Source organism: Lathyrus oleraceus, chromosome 3, assembly GCF_024323335.1.
Source record: "Lathyrus oleraceus cultivar Zhongwan6 chromosome 3, CAAS_Psat_ZW6_1.0, whole genome shotgun sequence".
NCBI lineage: Eukaryota > Viridiplantae > Streptophyta > Magnoliopsida > Fabales > Fabaceae > Lathyrus > Lathyrus oleraceus.
The window spans coordinates 517,094,682-517,114,917 of record NC_066581.1 but is presented as its reverse complement, the minus strand read 5'-3'; positions in this window follow the sequence as shown (position 1 = coordinate 517,114,917).

Genomic DNA, 20,236 nt, shown 5'->3' with positions numbered 1-20,236 from the left:
TCCTCTTTTTCCAGAGTTGCTTAACTCTTCTGGTCAGGAGGGACAATTCTTCTTCATCATCAGAATCTTCTGGTTCAGAGTCGTCAGTATCTTCAGTTTCTGCCTCGAGAGCTTTGGTTCTGTCAGGTTTGCGTCTTTCAGGTCTGGACTTTAATGCTACAGACTTGTTCTTTTTCTGAGGCTCATCTTCCTCTAGTTCTATCTCATGGCTTCTGAGGGAACTGACAAGTTCTCCAAGGCTGATATTGTTCAGATCCTTTGACAGCTTCAGAGCAGTAACCATAGGTCTCCATTTCTTTGGCAGACTTCTGACTATCTTTTTGACGTGATCTGCAGTTGTATATCCTTTGTCTAGGACCTTGAGACCTGCAATAAGAGTTTGGAATCTAGAAAACATAGCCTCTATAGCTTCGTCATCTTCCATTTTGAAGGCTTCATATTTCTGGATAAGCGCCAGAGCCTTTGTCTCTTTGACCTGAGAGTTTCCTTCATGAGTCATCTTCAGAGAGTCAAGTATATCTTTGGCTGTCTCTCTGTTGGTGATCTTTTCATATTCGTTGTACGATATAGCATTGAGAAGTATGGTTCTGGCCTTGTGATGATTTTTGAAGACACGTTTCTGATCTTCTGACATCTTATTTCTGGGAACTTCAGCTCCATTTTCTAAGACTGGAGGTGTGTATCCATCTGTGACAATGTCCCAGAGGTCAGCATCATAACCCAGAAAGAAACTTTCGATTCTATCTTTCCAGTAGTCAAACTTCTCTCCATCAAAAACAGGAGGCTTAGCATTGTAACTATCTCTTTCATTTGAGTGGGCCATAGTTTTTCTCGTACTGGATCTCTCTACACTGTTAAGTGTTTGATTAGAAAATCAATAACAGAGCCGGAGCTCTGATACCAATTGAAGGTGAGAAAAACAAGAAAGGGGGGGTTTGAATTGTTTGGAAAAATAAGCGCTTTTTCAAAATGAAAATCACACAAGGATTTTATACTGGTTCGCTTATAACACAAAGCTACTCCAGTCCACCCGGCCGAGGTGATTTCGCCTTCAACAAGGACTTAATCCACTAATCTTGAAAGATTGATTACAAACAACGTCTAAGAGAAAGATCTCTTAGTCCTCTCAAGTATACAGACTATACAGAGTCACTTGAGGAAATAAACAAACAATAGATAAAAGATTTATGTAATCTAGAGTGCTTCTAAGATAAGCAAATATTACAATATTAAGAACAAGATTTTTTCACGTTATAAGCAAAAGCTTCGTGAAGATTTAGAGAGCAAGAAGATTTCTTGTGCGTTGATGTTTCAGTATAATTTTTGCTTGTTTGCTTGCTTATACTTCAATGTTGATTGCAGCCCATTTTATATATCAGTGAGGTAGTGGTTGAAACTGGTGGATATTAAAATGAATTTACGCCATCACTTAAATAGCTTCTGCAGGATAACTTTCTCTCCTTGAAATGACTACTTACCACATATAGTATCTACTTCATTGAAATTGGAGATTAACGTCTCTTTCTGTATTAGGAAATCCATTTGCAAACCTTTACTTGACTTTAACGTTACTCTTTCATAATTAGCAATTCCATGATCAGAGTCTTCGTGTATCTGAGAATCTTGGAACTTTTCTTCTGATGTTGATCTCTTTTGAGTTCAGATAGTTTCTTCAGACAGCGCTGATAACTTCTGGAATTTAGAAATAGCGTTGTTCAGAGTCAGAACATCTAGAGCTTACTTCTTGTTCAGATGCTTCTGATACTTTGCTGTTTTGCTCAGAGTTAGACTTTCTTGAACGTGTTTCCACTTCAGATGCTTCTGATCATTTGATAATTTGTATCTGATCTGGTTCTGTATCTGATGACGTCATCAGATTTCTTCCTTCTTTCTTTAGAACCCTGCACACTTAGAAACTTTTCGTTAGGGTGCCATTTTTGGTTTCATCCTTTGTTATCATCAAAATCAAGGAATCTGTTGTAGAACAATTTTTGTTCTTACATCAGATAGTAGATGTTGCTGAAAAATAATAATTTCTTTGGTATCGATTATCATCCATCGTCGCGCCTTCCAAATTAAGAGAATCAGAAGAAGTTCTGCCCTGTCAAGTTCAATAGTTCTAGGTTTCAACACGGTGACATCATGGCAGTTATTGATAGTGCAAAAAGAAGAGAAGTCTCCAGCTTCGTACGTCGGTGCCCACCTGGCTTCATGCTAAACAACTGGACGAATTCCGTGATCCCCACAGTCTTTTCTGTTACAACATAATGCATTTTGTTTTTTCAATCTCTTGTCCTCGCCCGGGACAAGAGGATAGCTTGTAAGGACCTCCATGTTTTAAAAGCATTATATCATCAATAAATAAAATATTTTTGTACTCAAAATCTTGTTCCTTTCCTTTCTCTTATTTTCATTTTTAAAAAATAAATGACAAAAGTTTCTTTTTATTTTACACTTTTCATAAAGCTTACTCTAAAATAAAGCTTCATAAACAAGCAGAAAAAGTGAATCCATTGGTAACAACATGGCTAATACCCCTTGTAACTCTGGGTTTCCAATTAATCAAGCCGAAGATAATGGTAGGGAAGATTGTGAATTGCCAACTGAACTGGCAAGGCTCCTTGAGCATGAGCAAAAAGAGATTCAGCCTCATCAAGAGCCAGTATAAGTTGTCAGTCTGGGCTCTAAAGAAGCCAGAAAAGAAGTGAAAATCAGGGATCCCTTGAAGAGCATGTGCATACTGAGTTGGTTAAGTTTCTTCAAGAGTATGTAGACGTCTTCACCTGGTCATACCAAGATATGTCCGGTTTAGACACCAACATCATTGAGCATCACTTTCCACTCAAGCCTGAATGTCCTCCTATTAAGCAGAAGCTCAGAAGGACTAGACCCGACATGGAACTAAAAAACATAGAAGAGGTGAAGAAACAGTTTGATGATGGCCTCTTAGCCATTTATGATTATCCTTAATGGGTTGCCAACATCATCCCAATTCCAAAGAAAGATGGCAAGGTCATAATGTGCGTAGATTATAGAGACCTTAATAAAGTGAGCCCAAAGGATGACTTTCCGTTGCCTAACATTGACGTCTTGGTCGACAACACTGCTCAGTTCTCTGTCTTCTCATTCATGGATGGGTTTTCTAGGTATAATTAGATAAACATGTCTCTAGATGATATGGAAAAGACTAATTTTATCACGCCTTGGGGAACTTACGACTATAAAGACATGCCATTTGGTTTTAAGAACGCAAGGGCAACATATCAACGAGCCATGGTAACTATCTTTCATGATATGATGCATAAAGAGATTAAGGTTTATGTGGATAGTATGATTGCTAAATCCAAGACTGAAGACGAGCATCTAGACCATTTGAGGAAATTATTTGCCAGACTCCGAAAGTACAAGTTACAGTTGAATCCTATAAAGTGCACCTTTGGGGTCAGATCTAGTAAACTTTTGAGTTTCATGGTTAGTTGGAAAGGCATTGAAGTTGATCCCGACATAGTTCGAGCAATTCAAGACATGCCACCTCCCGAAATAGAAAAGGAAGTCTGAGGCTTCCTGGGTAGACTAAACTACATTTCAAGATTCATCTCCCATCTAACAGCCACATGTTAACCAATTTTCAAGTTATTGAGAAAGAATCAAACAATTTTATGGAATGACGATTTCCAATTTGCAAGAACCAGCGATCTTAATACTACATGTTTCGGGTAGGCCTTTAATAATGTATCTCACTGTATTGGATAAATCCATGGGTTATGTACTTGGTCAACATGACAATTCAAGCTAAAAAAACATGCCATCTACTACCCAACCAAGAAGTTCACTGAGTGTGAGACCAAATACTCACTCTTAGAGAAGACTTGTTGTGCTCTAGCTTTGGCTGCTCAACGCTTAAGACAATACATGGTTTGCCACGTTACTTTGTTAATATCCAAAAAGGATCCAATAAAGTATATATTTGAAAAGCCCGCTTTCACTAGAAGAATTGCTCGGTGGCAAATGATACTGACTGAGTATGACATCCAGTATATTACCCCAAAAGCTATCAAATAGAGTGTGATATCTGACTATCTAGCTCATCAACCCGTGGAGGGTTATCAACCAATGAGGTTTGACTTTACAGATGAAAACATCTTGTTTATCAAAGATAATGAAGTTCTAGGCCCTGGAGAAGGACCCGAACCAGGATCGCGATGAACGCTCATGTTCGACGATGCTTCAAATGCTCAAGGGCATGGGATTGGGGAAGTTATCACTTCTCTAACTAGTTTTCACCTTCCTTCACTGCAAGATTATATTTCGACTGCACCAACAATATGGAAGAATATGAAGCATGTATCTTCAAAATTGAATTAACCATTGATCTGAGAATCAAAATCCTCAAGGTATATGGAGATTTAGCTACGGTAATCAGTCAGATCAAGGGAGATTGAGAAACTCGTGATAACAAGTTAATTTCATACAAGAAACACGTCTCAAAGTTAATTCCCTACTTTCATGAAATCACTTTTCATCACATCCCTTGGGAAGAAAATCAGCTAGCAGACGCTTTGGATAACTTGGCATCTATGTTCAAAGTTAAGTGAGCAAACAAAGCATCCTCCATAATAATTGAACACCTGGATAAACCCGCGTATTATGTAGAAACTGAGGCAGAATCTGATGATCAACCTTGGTTCTACAACATTAAAAGGTATCTAGAGAAACAAGAGTATCCCGAGAATGTGTCAATTATTGATAAGAAGGCTCTAAGGAAACTATCATCCAAGTTCTCCTTAAATGAAAATGTGTTATACAAAAGGAATTACGACTTTATCTTGCTCAGGTATGTGGATAGACACGAAGCAGACACGATCATAAGATCCATCCACGAGGGCTCACATGTTGCAATTGTTAAAACACTTTATAAAAAGTTTTATCTTCTTTCACATCTTTTTAACCTCAAAATGTCTTCTATATATGGTGTTGCACGCCCTCTCTCCATCTCATTTGAAAAATTTGTTAACTTTGCTGAATTTAGGATTCAAGGTTTTGATCTTCTATGTGTTGTCCGTTCCAAAAACAAAGGGAGAAATACTTTGACATGCTCAATGGACCTTGTCATACCCTAAAATTTGCCCTACCCTTTTCATCTTTCATTTGACTTCTAGTTTGAGATTCGTCTGCAATCATTCATGTCAAACATATGTATATCACCCATATGGGTTTTGTTATTTATACATAACAAGAGCTAGGGTTTGCACAAGAATCAAGCCATATGGGTTGTAGTGTTGTATTCAAGTTGGAAAGCTTATCCTATGAATTAAGGCATGAAACCCTAATTGTTGATTCATGACAATTATAGGCCATTTGGTTTGGACTTGATTGAAGAGCCCTTTTGCTTGGTTTTAATCTTGGTTCATGTGGTTTGCACCTTGATCTTATAATTAAGTATGAAACCCTAATTCATTGGTGTCGCTATGCGAAAGCTGACCGGAATGACATAGAGTCACCACCAGATTTTATTTATTCCTTAAAAAAGAGGAAAGGGAAAATGATTAATAAAACCTTCTATATAATAAAGAAAGAAATAATTTGGTCTCGCAACCAAATTTAGGGTTCGGAAGTCGGTTATGCAATGGGAAGGTATTAGCACCCCTTACATCCATCATACTCGATGGAAACCATCTAAGTTGTCTACGTGTGTGGGTGTTTATCTATCTTAATGCTTATCCATTATCAGGAAAAGGAAAAAATGATTGGTTTTTTATTATTGTGCTCGCCAAGGATTATGGCCCTTGTGTCTATGCATCATCATCGTGGGATGAAGAATCAAAGCTTCATAGTTTGGAGTAGAAAATGATTGTTTGTTGGTTATTTTTACCTTGAAAAGGGTTTTTTGGAATGATGCCCTAAGGCGCAAAAATAAGGTTTGATGAGTTGATGTTTGTTTTATGGTTTTTGAAAAGGGATTGTTCTTGATTAGAATTGTACTAAAGACTATGGATAGAGATGAATATTTCAGACAAACAAGCCACGCGTCTTGTGTCCAAAATATTCAGAGTAAGAGTAGGAAAGCTCCATTCTTACTCATTCTCCATCAATTAAGGCTCGTGGCACACAACTCTAATATTATTTTTATTGTATTTTGAATTTGATTAAGAAAATGCGGCTTGACGTTAGATCAAGGGTTTATTGCTTATTGATTTTGAAATGGTGAGATACATAAATATTTACAAGGGAACAATGCAAGAAATAAATGTTCTCATTGTAAGGTAGACCAAGAGAAAGCCTTGTGTGTGCAAAATGACATATGCTAACAAGTGGATGATGAACTTAAGAACATGTCTCCCTAGGGTAGTGCCATGAATGTCATTCTTACAATAAAAGATTACAAGCCACTGATGAAATTCTAAGTTAGAGCAAAAGATCAAAAATTATTATCCAAGGTTCAAGTGCATTGGTCCTAATGAGTCCTCTAAGTCCAACCGTGGGTCACAGATGAATGTATATTTTTTGTCTTTTAATTTTATCATGTTTTTTTTGTTCTTTTTGATTATGCAATGACAATAAATAAATGACAATAACATTAAGATGCATGGAATAGATACAATGATGATGGATATGAGAATAAATTACTTGAAAGTAAATAACAAGAAAGTAAATTGACAAGAAAATAAATGACAAGAAAAATAAATGGCAAGATTATGTCAACAAGTCAATGGTTAATGATAACAGTCAGTGGTTAGAGATTAAGTTGCACAAGGTAATCACCTAGGGATCATTTATCCACAAGTCAAAGGACTCAAAATATGGTGCACTAGGGGATAAACTATATTTGAAACACAATTGTTCTGATTCAGGTAATGAGCTCTTTCTCCTTCTTTTCACTTTCATTCTTCTTCTGAGTTCAAAGTGTTTTTGTTTTGTTTATGTATGTGTTTTCTTCTTCTTCTCTTTTGAGTGAGTGAGAGTGAGAAGTAGAGAGCTTTGAGAGTAGAGTGTTGGGAGGTTTTCTTGGTTATGCTGAAAGTGGCTAGGATTTAGGGTTTTTTCGGCTAATGGTGGCTAGCTCTAAACTCTGAATAAGCTATCTCTTTTATAGTGGAAGGTCTCAAGGTTCTTTGATTGCATCAGTTCAATCAAGAGACAAGGAGTAATGGTGTGTGGGCTTGTATAACTGCAGAGCAATGCTTGCCCAAAAATGTATTTTGCTCTAAGAAGTAATTGTGCCATTTCCTTTTGTGAAATGTTTTGGTTTTGTCTGTTTTGCCCATGTGCTCTCTTTTTTACTGCAGTAAAAAAAGTGAATGAGTGGAATGTGGTTTTGTTTGATGTCCATTGTCGTTGTTTCTTATTGTGTGATAGTTTTATGCAAGTTTGAATTGGTAATGGTTATGGGTTGATGTTGTTGTTTAGTGTTAAATGTGGAGCAGTTGTTGGGTGTTTTGGACATTGTGTATTGTTGTTTGTGGTGTGGCATTGATGCAGGTTATTACTTGAACTGATGCAGGTTGTTGAATGGTGCAGGGTTAATGATGATGACATTTCAAGGTTGTAGATGATGGATAGTGTAAGTTTTGTCATGTTGCTCTTGATGCATGATTGGTGCATGGCTTCTTGTTTAATGTTTGTGCAGGCTTATGAACTTATATAATTTTGGCTTACAAGAATGAGATGATAGCAAAGGCCTATATAGGTTGTTGTCGTTTTGGTTATGATGCATGTGTTTGAATATGCTCTGCTAACTTGAATGGAAAACCTGTTGGTGTATGGTATTGTTGGGTTTGTTGAAATTGCTTGATGTTGTTTGCCGTAGGTGGACTATTAGACTTGGTGTGCATTAACTGCATAATTGGTGTGTTGCATTGCCATGGGTTTATACATGATGGACATGATTATGGTGTGTTTGGTTTGAACTGTTTATTGAACTGGTATTGTTGTTGTTTGCGGTAGGTTAGAGGGATGTCTTGATGATGACCTTGCCAAGGCCTACCATTGTAGCACTACTATTATATACTGATGCAGTTGTTGCAGTTTGTTGGGCTTGGTTGTTGTTTGGTCCTTTGGAATTACTTGTTCCAGCTTATGATGCTACTAACTTTGTTGTAGTTTTGAAGATTAAAGGAGACATGGCCAAGGTTGTAAAACATGGTCTTCTAACTCGAGGTATGACCTGCTCTTGGTTTAGCAAAGCTTGGACTGTTAGCAGTTGTTGTTGGTTATTAGTGAATGGCATTGTTATGTGACAATAGGTCTGTCATGATGTGGGATGATAGCATGAATGCATTAGGGCTGCAAACTAGATGTTATTATTACCTTCATGTATTGAATTGATGTACGTAAACATGCTTGTATGAGTTGTTAGTTTTGATGCAGGGCTGATGTGCCTTGAGCCAAAACTTCAAACATGATCATATAGAAAACTCCATGGTCATATTCAAAACCATGCTTGCTTGGGATGTAAAGCCAAATGGATGGAAGATGAATTAGAAAGGAGAATGAAACATGAAAAGTGAAGATTATGAAGTTTAGGATTTTTAGAAAAAGTGTGTTGACTTTGGTCAAAGTTGACCAAAAAGTCAATTGTTGACCAAAGTCAACTTTGGTCAAAAGTTGTATTTTTTTCTATTTCCTTTTGTAAAAGTGATGTAAATGGCCTATGTGTGAATGAATATTTGTATAAAATGCCTTTTGAATGTAATGAAACAATGTTTTATTTTTCCTATTAAAATCATGTTTGAATGACCTTGAATAGAACATGAACCATGAGTTTGAATGAATGAATTAGAAATGCCACCAATGAATTAGGCATAAAATGAATCATGAGATAAAAACCTAGGAATGAAATAATGGAATAAGGTTCAATGGATCTTAGGTGCAAATGAAATCATGAATATGAATGCACCACAAGCAATGACTCAATGGATTATGCCTATGAATGAAAGTATGAACATACTTGGATGAAATAAAAAAAAATAGATCAAAAGGATCAACAAGCAAACCAAATTGATGAGCCTCTCAAACTAGGGTTTCATGTTTAATCTAATGCAGTAAGTATGTCACATAGACAAGGATGATCAACCAGGCACCAATGAATCAATAAACAAAGGTTTTAAGCCCCATAGTCCAAATGGTTGAGAATTAGGGTTTAGGCTCAAGTCACAAGGTCAAAGATGATTAGACAAACAACAAGGAATCAAGGACCTAGGGTTTTGTAAGTCACGTGATCAAAAGTACTTGAAGCTGGAAATTAGGGTTTATGGTGGATTAGGCACATCCCAACATGATCAAAAGATCTTGGTGGTCCTCAGATATGAATACCATGCTTTAAGTCCATGTAGCATGCTCTTTGATTGTGAATGCAAATGCAAATGAGGTGATGAGATGGGGAATGTGTGCCTATGAACTAGGGCCATGGAAGTTTTATAGAAGGTAGGGTGAATTTGGGGTATGACAATTGGAATATGGTATTTAATCACTTTGGTTTGCATCATGTCATTCTTACTTGGAATCAAACATCAAGTTTGCTATTGGTCAAGTAAAAGTCAACTTTAGGGTTGATCATATATTGACCATGGATTCACATGGTTATTTTATGGTATTTAATCCAAGGCTTTCATGTTTCATTTAAAGTCCATGGTTCATTCAAGTTCATGATTCAAGGGAAATTTAAACATAATTTTGGAGGGAAAAATTCAATTTGAAAATAAGGCATTACATTAAATCAATGGACTTTTTCTCTTAAAATAATGTTCATTCCATTTACACAATACCAATTACAATATCCATACAAAATTACAAAAAAAAGTAACTTTGACCTGTAGTTGACTTTTTGGTCAATCAGTTGACCAAAGTAAACTTACCTAATCCCAAAACCTAATGCCAATTTTCACTATGTGTCTTCACTCTTCCATCTTCTCATTTGACTTCTCATCCAAGGATGCATGAGCTCAATTAAATCATATGGCATCAACATTCTGCATAAGCCTAATTGCACTAATTGTTTCCTACATTAACTCATCATGGCATTCAAAACATCACATCCTGACTTTTGTTCTAACAACATGCATATGCCTTTGCTTTTATCATATTGTACAGATCAAAACTCATATCAACTCAGTATCATTTCAAAAGGGACTTGGAAACATGAACAAGAATGTAACAATTTAAGTCATCCCAATCTATTAATGCATTGCTAATAATCATGTTCATATTGAAGGTAGAGAAAAACAAGAAAGGGGGTTTGAATTATTTTGGAAAATAAAAACTTTTAGATAGTTTAGACACACACAGAATAAAAACAGATTGACACAAATTTTTATACTGGTTCGCTTGAAATTCAAAGCTACTCTAGTCCACCCGACCAAGGTGATTTCGCCTTCAAAAAGGACTTAATCCACTAATCTTGAAAGCTTACACAAACAACTTTCTAAGAGAGTAATCCCTTAGCCCTCTCAAGTATTCAGACTGCATAGAGTCACTTGATGAAGTATCTTAGATAAGATTGTAATGCACAGTGCTTCTAACAAGCAAATATTACACAAATATAAGAACAATAATTTTCACGTAGGAGCAGCAGCTCATGAACGAGTGAAAGAGAATGAATGAGAGATTTGTATTCTTGTGTGTCTCAGGTGTGTTCTCTTTGTGAAGTATTTCGTCCTTTATATAGGAGTTTGAGAGAACAGTTGAGTGATGATAGGATATTGGTCATTGAAGAATGTTTATTGTCATTACTCTCCTTGTTTCTTTCCAAAATAGTTTTGGGCGCGTCATAATTTCCTTCTAGAAATAGTTTCTTTCTAAAAACATATTTCTTCATGGTTACGCGTTCTGAGCTGGTGAATCTGTGCCAGAGTCTTATTAGTCAGAGTTCAACTTCAGAGGTTGCTTCTATCTGACCAAATCAGAGTTTCTCTATACTCCTGACTTCTTCAAATTCAGAGTCTGGATTCAATCTTCTTTAACAGAGTTTCTGACTTCTTTCTGTTTTGCTGGTACCTGCGTTGATCAGAGTCAGAACCTTCTGGACGCGTTTCCTTTGAGTAGCATCTGATTGTTGGATTCTGTATCTGATGCTTTTATCTATCTGATTGTTCGATCAAAGTCTTGCACACTTAAGAAAAATTTCGTTAGGGTACCATTTTTGTTTCATCCTTTGTTATCATCAAAATCTTAGAGATACATTATAGAACCAACTTTGTTCTTACAATCTCCCCCTTTTTTATGATGACAAAACAATACATAGTAGAGGTGAAACAATACAGAAATTCTCAGATCAGATAAGGAAGGGGACTCCCCCTGAGTTAGATCCTTAGATTAATCAAAAGTTCTTATCGGACCTTTCTTGGTTTAGTGCTTTAGCTACTTTTATGCATATCTTTAGTCATTGGTTTAATAATAATTTTTAATAATGTTTACAGTGCTTTGAGAGGATTTAGTTTTGTTTTTGTCATAGCTGTTTTAGTTCTCCCTCTTTTTGTCAGAATCAAAAAGACATAGCAAACAAAATTGATATTGATAAAAAGAGCATGTACAGAGAAGCAACACAGAAGGCAGATATCAGAAAGCAAAGGAAACATCAAAACAGAAAAGCAACAAGCAAATAGCCTAGGTGTCTAAGGGTTTGGGGGCAGAGGCATCCTTTGGAACAGCTGAGACAACATGTTCTGAATGTTATTGTTGACAGAATCTCGTTGATCCAGCCTAACCTGAACCACTTATTGTTCTTTCTGCAGTTCCTCCAGAGTCTTCAAGACCAAAGGGACGAACCTAGAGTTGGAGTGCTCCCCATGAGTCAGAGCATCAGCTTTGGCCTTAGAAGCTTCTTCTGCAGCTAGACGAGCTGCTTCTTCAGCTTCAGCTTTAGCTTTTGCCTTAGCCTCAATAGCAGCAGCTTCAGCAGCAACCTTCTCTTCAGCTTATCTGATCTATTGTTCTTCTTCTTGACGTGCTTTCTCTTCTGCTTCCTTTCTAGCTTGTTCCTCAGCTTCTCTGGCCAAGCGCTATTTGAGCCTAATACCAGCGTCTCTGATGAAGTCGTTGTGGACTTGTTCAGAGAGGCCTTTCAGTTTGAAGGCTTTAGAGGTCATCCAAGTTATCACTCTGTTCCAGTGGATCCTTACTTCAGAGGATTTTCACTGATGCCAGAATTGATAGTCAGAGACTTGATCTTCTCTACTGAAGACTCTGCAAAAACTTGTATTGCTTCTTCTAGAGTAGGGAAGGTTGTTTTTGGTTCAGTGGCAGAGGCTGGGGAGGATGGAGAGGGTGAGTTTGGGGCACTAAGATTTAGTGTGGGAGTTATGGAGGAAATGGAAGTTGTGGGTGTGGGAATGGCAGAGGGTGACTGTGTTGTTTGTTCAGGTTGTGGGTTTGGTTCAGATGGTGAATGAGTTGGTTGCGGTTCATAGTTGACTGGTTGTTCAGGAGGTGGATTTGGTTGTTGTGCAGGTGGTGGTGTTTGAGGTTGTTCAGATGTAGTTGGATTTGGATGTTCAGGAGGTGGGAAAGTGACTTCTGGTTCAGGCTCAGAGTGTGATGGTTGTTGAGAGGCCAGAGCATATGCTTGTAGCTGAGCCAGAGTGGGGGGTTGGGGGTCAGATGGCTCGTTGTCGGAGGAGAGTACGTAGTATTGTGGGGATTATGGAGATGGTGATGATGATGGCGATGTAGTCTCATTCAACATTTCTGCTTCAGAAACGGGTAGTGTGGTGGTAGCAAGGTTGAATTTAAGTGAGGGTGGGTTAGAAGTTCTGGTGGTTGAGGGAGGAGTTTCAGAGGAGGTGTATATTGGAGTGGTTTGGGGAAGAGAAGAAGCAAGAGGTTTTATTTTAACAGAGCGGGAGAGAGGTATATACTTACTTGGAGAGCCAGCCAGAGGTGCTGGAGGTCTTGACCCAGAGGATTCTCCCAATCCTGCTTTCTTTGCCTTCTTGGACTTCTCAGAGGGATCTCGCATCCTCTTCATGAAGTGTGGTGGATGCTCAGGTAGCCAGTCCAATGTGAAGTCAGAGATGTCCACCCCTTGATTGGCAAGGTCCTATAGATAGTAAGCTACTACCTCTGGAGGGTCAATCTTGGAGAACAGGTAGAGTCCGTTGGGAATCTCCCTCTGATCCCTGAGTGCTTCCCAGGAGGTGTCAAGCGTTGGTTTAGCTCTGATTTGATCAATGATCCCTATGCTCTTCAGATTCCGAGCATTCAGCGGTCTTCCAGTGTCAATAGTGACATCTTCCATGAGTCTGAGCTAAATCAAGTGATCCACTAAGCCACTCTCAATCAACACATCTGATATAAGTGTCCCCAGAGGGATGTAGTTTTTGGTCTTCATGTTGTTTCTGGTGTCTTTAACAGAGTCTCTGAGATACTTGAAGAGTAATGCTGGTAGACAGAGTTTCAGCCCCTTGTGAATGCAGTACAGAATACACTTCTGATCTGTGTTGATGTAGTTAGAAGAGTTTGATGCAAGGCGATGATGAATGGTTCCTAAGATGATCTTCAACCAGACACGGAGGTTCTGATGGAGCTCCTTGTTCTTGGAGTGTTTGCCTTCAGCACTCTGTTGAAATATAGTATTGTTGATTTCCTGGGATAAGTATTTTGCCCTAGGGTTGATGTTGTAGATGCGTCTTCCTCCTGTCTTCTCCATGTTCAGAAGAGAAGCAATAGATTTCTCAGTGATGACTATCTTGACTCCCAAAACATAGGAGACAATGTAGTGATCATCTGAGTCTGCGAACCGCCAGAACTCCTTCACCAGATTTGTGTACACAGGGCCATAGAGCCATTGAAAATAGGTTTCCCACCTTGCATTCTCAACTCTTCAGTTAGGTCTACGCCATTTTTCTTCATGTTTTCAAAATCAACTAACGACTCACATAAAACTTCAAGCTTCTCAAACGGTGTTGCTAGGTGGATGTGAGGTTCACGATCAAGGATATGGGGTTCCTTGTAGATTGGGGTTGAGATGACTCTGGTGGTTGTTGTAGCTTGTTGAGTAGAAATGGGTGTTTGTTCCGTTGAGTTCATTTGTTGGGAGAAGTTATAGACAGATTGTTGTTGAGCGTCCATGAAGAACAAAGTTGACGATGAGAGTTGAAATGAAAAACTTTGATGAAGAACTGCAAAAATCTTTGAGGAAGATGAAGAAATGAGAGAGAGAGAGAGGGTTTAGTGTATACGTGAGTGTAAAGTGTGCAAATGTAGTGTGTGAAATGAATATATACCCATAAAGTTGCATGCAAAACGATAACATTAAGAGAGTTTAACTATTAAAACATTAAATGCAGCACGTTAACCAAGTAAGCACGTTTGGAGGAGAATGATTATAACTCATGATAGAGGTCTAATCTCCAAATCAGCATACTACTCGAGGAGTTTCAAGAGTCTGTCTCTTGATTTCTGCTAGACAGTTGTCTAGAAGATCTAAGGTCAGACGCATGAGGTACCACGTGTTACTTCATCTGATCTTCAGGAATACCAAAAGGTTGGATCCTGAGGATTTCTGATTCAGATAGCTTCTAACTGGTAGTAGCATCAGAGTCAGATTCAGATTCCAGATGTTTACTTCAGAGTCTTATTTTGCTATTTCATAGGCACATTTCATTCTGGACAAATTTGAATGTTTAAAATTTTCAAAATGAAGGAGAATCTATCTTCAGCGAGGAGTTTGATAAAAATGCCAGCCCATTGATGGTCTGTATCAATAAATTTTAAAGTGATTACCCCTTTCTGAACATAGTCTCTAATGAAATGATGTTTTATTTCTATGTGCTTAGCTCTGGAATTCAAGATAGGATTCTTACTTAAACAAATGGCATCAGTATTATCATAGAAAATATGAACATTACTCTCAAAGATCAGAAGGTCTTCAAGTTGATTTTTCATCCAGAGCATCTGAGTAGTGCAGAGTGACGCTGATATATATTCTGCTTCTGCAGTGGACAGAGCTATGGTCGATTGCCTTTTGTTGGCCCAAGATATAAGATTATTTCCTAAGAACTAACAATTCCCATATGTACTTTTACGTTCCATTCTGTCCCTTGCATAATCTGCATCAGAATAACTAGAAAGTCTATACTCTGATGTTTTCTCATACATCAGGCCCAGGTTAGGGGTTCCTTTTAGATACATGAGGATTCTTTTAACAGCTGTTAAATGAGATTCTCTAGGATCTGATTGGAATATGGCACAGAGGTATACACTAAACATAATATCTGGATGTGTAGTTGCCAGATAGAGAAGAGAGCCTATCATACCACGATAGATCTTCTGACAAACCTTCTGGCTAATTTCTTCTTTTTCCAGAATGCAGGTTGGATACATAGGTGTCTTAGCAGGTTTGCATTCAGCCATTTCGAACTTCTTCAGAATGTCTTTTATGTATTTACTTTGATAAATGTAGGTAGCTTCTTAAGCCTGATTAATTTGAACCCCTAGAAAGAACTTTAGTTCTTGCATTAAGCTCATTTCAAATTCTGCCTACATTAGCTCAGAGAATTCTTGACATACAAAAGGATTAGCCGAACCAAAAATAATGTCATCAACATATATCTGGCATATCATGAGATCATTTCTAATGTTTTTACAGAAGAGTGTAGAGTCAACCTTTCCTCTAATAAAGTCATGTTCCAGAAGAAAGTTACTTAGTCTTTCATACCACGCTCTAGGAGCTTGTTTTAAACCGTATAGTGATTTCTTAAGTTTAAAAATGTGTTCTGGACATTTAGAGTTTTCAAAACCTGGAGGTTGATTGACATACACTTATTCTAATATATAACCATTAAGGAATGCACTCTTGACATCCATTTGATATAGTTTGATTAAATGATTTACAGCAAATGAAACAAGTAAGCAAATAGATTCTAACCTGGCGACTGGGGCAAAGGTTTCGTTGTAGTCAATGCCTTCTTGTTGATTGTACCCCTGTGCCACCAGTCGTGCTTTCTTTCTGACTACCTCTCCCTTTTCATTCAGTTTGTTTCTGAACACCCATCTGGTTCCAATAATGTGAGTTCTTTTAGGCTTTGGAACAAGATCCTAGATGTCATTCTTTGAGAATTGATCTAGCTCTTATTTCATAGCTAGAACCCGGTCGTTATCTTGAAGTGCCTCATCACAGGAAGTAGGCTCAATCAGAGATACTAGTCCTAGAGGAGTTTCTTCATATACCTTGAATGTTGACCTAGTTTTGACAGGTTCATCCTTGTTTTCCAGAATCAAATCTTCAGAGATATTGGGGCGACTTCTTGATCTTTTCTAAATGGTTGAGGCTTCAATTGTATCTGGACTTTGTTTATCAGATACTTCTGGTGCTTTAGTCTTTTCGTCAGAACCTACAAGAGTAATCTCCAAATCTGCAAGTTTTTCAACTAGCTTTGACTTTTCAGGGTCAAGCTTATCATCAAATCTAACATGGATTGATTCTTCCACAATTTTGGTTTATGTGTTGTATACTTTGTAGCCTTTAGAGCGTTCTAAGTATCCTAAGATAATACCTTTTTGTGCTTTTGAATTAAACTTGTTCAGATGTTCTTTAGTATTCAGAATAAAGCAAAAGCATCCAAAAGGATGGAAATAAGAAATGTTTGGTTTTCTTCCCTTACACAGTTCATAGGGAGTCTTTTCCAGAATAGGTCTTATAGAGATTCTATTCTGAATATAACACGTTGTATTTACTACTTCAGCCCAAAAGTGCTTAGCCATATTTGTTTCATTGATCATGGTTCTGGCCATCTCTTAGAGTGTCCTATTCTTCCTCTCTACAACTCCATTTTGTTGTGGAGTTCTAGGACATGAGAAATCATGGGATATTCCATTAGAATCAAATAGTTCCTCAAAAAATTTATTCTCAAATTCTCCACCATGATCACTTCTGACTCTGATGATTTTGGAGTCAAGTTCGTTTTGCACTTTGGAACAGAAGCTAGTGAATACAGAGTGAGACTCACTCTTGTGCTTTAGGAATTTTACCCATGTTCAGCGACTAAAGTCATCAATAATAACTAGTCCATACTTCTTTCCATTGACTGACACTGTCTTAACAGGCCCAAACAGGTCAATGTGAAGAAGTTCCAGAGGCTTAAAGGTAGAAACAATATTTTTCTTTTTGAAAGATGTTTTTGAAAATTTACCTTTCTGACATGCCTCACATAGAGCTTATGAAGAATACTTCAGTTTAGGTAGGCCTCTGACTAACTCGAGTTTATTTAGCTAAGAGAGTTTTCTCATGCTAATGTGGCCCAAGCGTCTATGTCATACCCATTGCTATTCATGAACAAACATCATGCATTTTACGTTTTGTTCTTTTAGGTCTGAAAGATTTATCTTGTAAATATTGTTTTTCCTCTTGCCAGTGAATAAGATTGTTCCATCGTTCTGATTGATTGCTTTACATGTTTTTTGATTGGAGATTACATCATAACCGTTATCACTTAATTGACTTATTGATAACAGATTATGCATTAATCCTTCTACATAGAGAACATCAGATATAGAGGGAAGAGTTCCATTACCAATAGTTCCGGAGCCTCTGATTCTTCCCTTCTGATTTCCTCCAAAACCTACGAAGCCAACATCTTTAAGTTCTAGGCTTTATAACATATACTTTCTTCGCATCATGTGTCACGAGCATCCAGAGTCCAGGTACCATGATTGGTGTTTTAACTCTGCTGCCTAAGATATCTGCAACATAAACAATCTTATCCTTTGGTACCCAGAATCTTTTGGGTCCTTTGTGATTAGTTTTCCCAGAGTTTCTTAGAACTTTGGGTTTTCTATCATTACCAAAACATTGTGCTTGTGTATGTGTGTAGTGATAAGAAAAAGGAGATTTAGGTTTGTCATCTGTAAAAGATTTATCTTGACTAGGGACATACCCTATTCCTCTTTTATTATTCTGACTTACTCCATAAATCATGGATTCCATTCTGCTCCTTTCTATCCCATTTTTCAGAAACTTTTGAAAAGAGTTTTCATATTCATATATCATTGTGTTAGAAGTTTGTGGGGCTTGAGATAGTGCTTCTTCAAGTTTTAAACATTGTTTATTTGTGGAGTCTCTTTCTTTTATCAAAGTTTGATTTTCACCTTTTAGTTCTGAAGCAGTTATCTCAAGCTTATCACATCCTTCGACTGTTCTTTCAAGAACTCCTTTTAAAGCCTTAAATTTCTGTTTAAGTTTCTAATATGAGTTTAGAGTTTCAGAAAGGCATGATTCAAGGTCAGAGTGAGAAAGATCATAAAATACCTCTTTAGAATCAGATTCTCCATCTGATGTATTTCTGGAGGTGGTAGCCATGAGTGTAACATTTGTCTGTTCTTCAGAGTCTGATTCGGATGAATCAGATCCACTGTCGTCCCAGGTGGCCATCAGTCCCTTTTTGGTTCTGAATGAACTTTTCTTGAAAATCTCTCTTCTGGAGCTTTCTTTCTTTAGCTTGGGACATTTGTTTCTATAATGACCTATTTCCTTACATTCATAGCATGTTATTTCTTTGTTTGACTTACCTCTGAAAGTTGATTATGAGCGATCTCCCTTGGGTCTTGGTCTTCTGAAGTTATTATTCTTTTTTCTCCAGAGTTGTTTAACTCTTCTGGTCAAAAGGGATAACTCTTCTTCATCGTCAGAGTTTTCATTTTCAGAGTCGTCATTGTCTTCCTCTTCAGCTTGGAAGGCTTTGTTTCTTTCTGGTTTGCGTCTTTCAGATCTAGACTTCAGTGCTACAGACTTGATCTTCTTTTGAGGCTCATCTTCCTCAAGTTCTAACCCGTGGCTTCTGAGTGAACTGATGAGTTCCTTAAGGCTGATATTGTTCAGATCTTTGGATAACTTTAAAGCTGTGACCATGGGTCTCCATTTCTTTGGTAGGCTTCTGACTATCTTTTTGACACGATCTGCAGTTGTGTAGCCTTTGTCCAGAACTTCGAGTCCTGCAATTAAGGTTTGCAATCTAGAAAACATTACCTCTACAGCTTCATCATCCTCCATTTTGAAGGCTTCATATTTCTGAATTAGAGTTAGAAGCCTTTGTTTCTTTGACTTGAGAATTTCCTTCGTGAGTCATCCTCAGGGAGTCAAGTATTTTTTTAGATGTTTCCCTGTTGGTGATCTTTTCATATTCATTGTAGGAAATGGCATTTAGTAGTATCGTTCTGGCTTTGTGATGGTTTTTGAATTTACGCTTCTGATCATCTATCATTTTGCTTTTGGGAATGGCAACGCCAGTGTCGGTCACATGTGGTGTGTAGCCAATTGTGACTATATCCCATAGATCAGCGTTGTAGCCCAGAAAGAAACTTTCAATTCTATCTTTCCAATAATCAAATTTTTCTCTATCAAAGATTGGAGGTTTAGCATTGTAACTGTCTCTTTCATTGGTGTTGGCCATAGGTTTTTCTCACGCTGGATCTCTCTACACTGTTAAGTGTTTGATAGAAAATCAATAACAGAGCCAGAGCTCTGATACCAATTGAAGGTAGAGAAAAACAAGAAAGGGGGTTTGAATTGTTTTGGAAAATAAAAACTTTTAGATAGTTTAGACACACACAGAATAAAAATAGATTGACACAGAACTTTATACTGGTTCGCTTGAAATTCAAAGCTACTCCGGTCCACCCGACCAAGGTGATTTCGCCTTCAAAAAGGACTTAATCCACTAATATTGAAAGATTACACAAACAACTGTCTAAGAGAGTAATCCCTTAGCCCTCTCAAGTATTTAGACTGCACAGAGTCACTTGAGGAAGTATCTTAGATAAGATTGTAATGCACAATGCTTCTAACAAGCTAATATTACACAAATATAAGAACAATAATTTTCACGTAGGAGCAGCAGCTCGTGAACGAGTGAAAGAGAATGAATGAGAGATTTGTATTCTTGTGTGTCTCATGTGTGTTCTCTTTGTGAAGTATTCCGTCCTTTATACAGGAGTTTGAGAGAACCGTTGAGTGGTGACAGGATCTTGGTCATTGAAGAATGTTTATTGTCATTACTCTCCTTGTTTCTTTCCAAAACAGTTTTGGGCGCGTCATAATTTCCTTCTAGAAATAGTTTCTTTTTAAAAACAGATTTTTTCATGGTTACGCGTTATGAGCTGGTGAATCTGTATTAGAGTCTTGTTAGTCAGAGTTCAACTTCAGAGGTTGCTTCTATCTGACCAAATCAGAGTTTCTCTATACTCTTGACCTCTTCAGATTCAGAGTCTGAATTCAATCTTCTTTAACAGAGTTTCTGACTTCTTT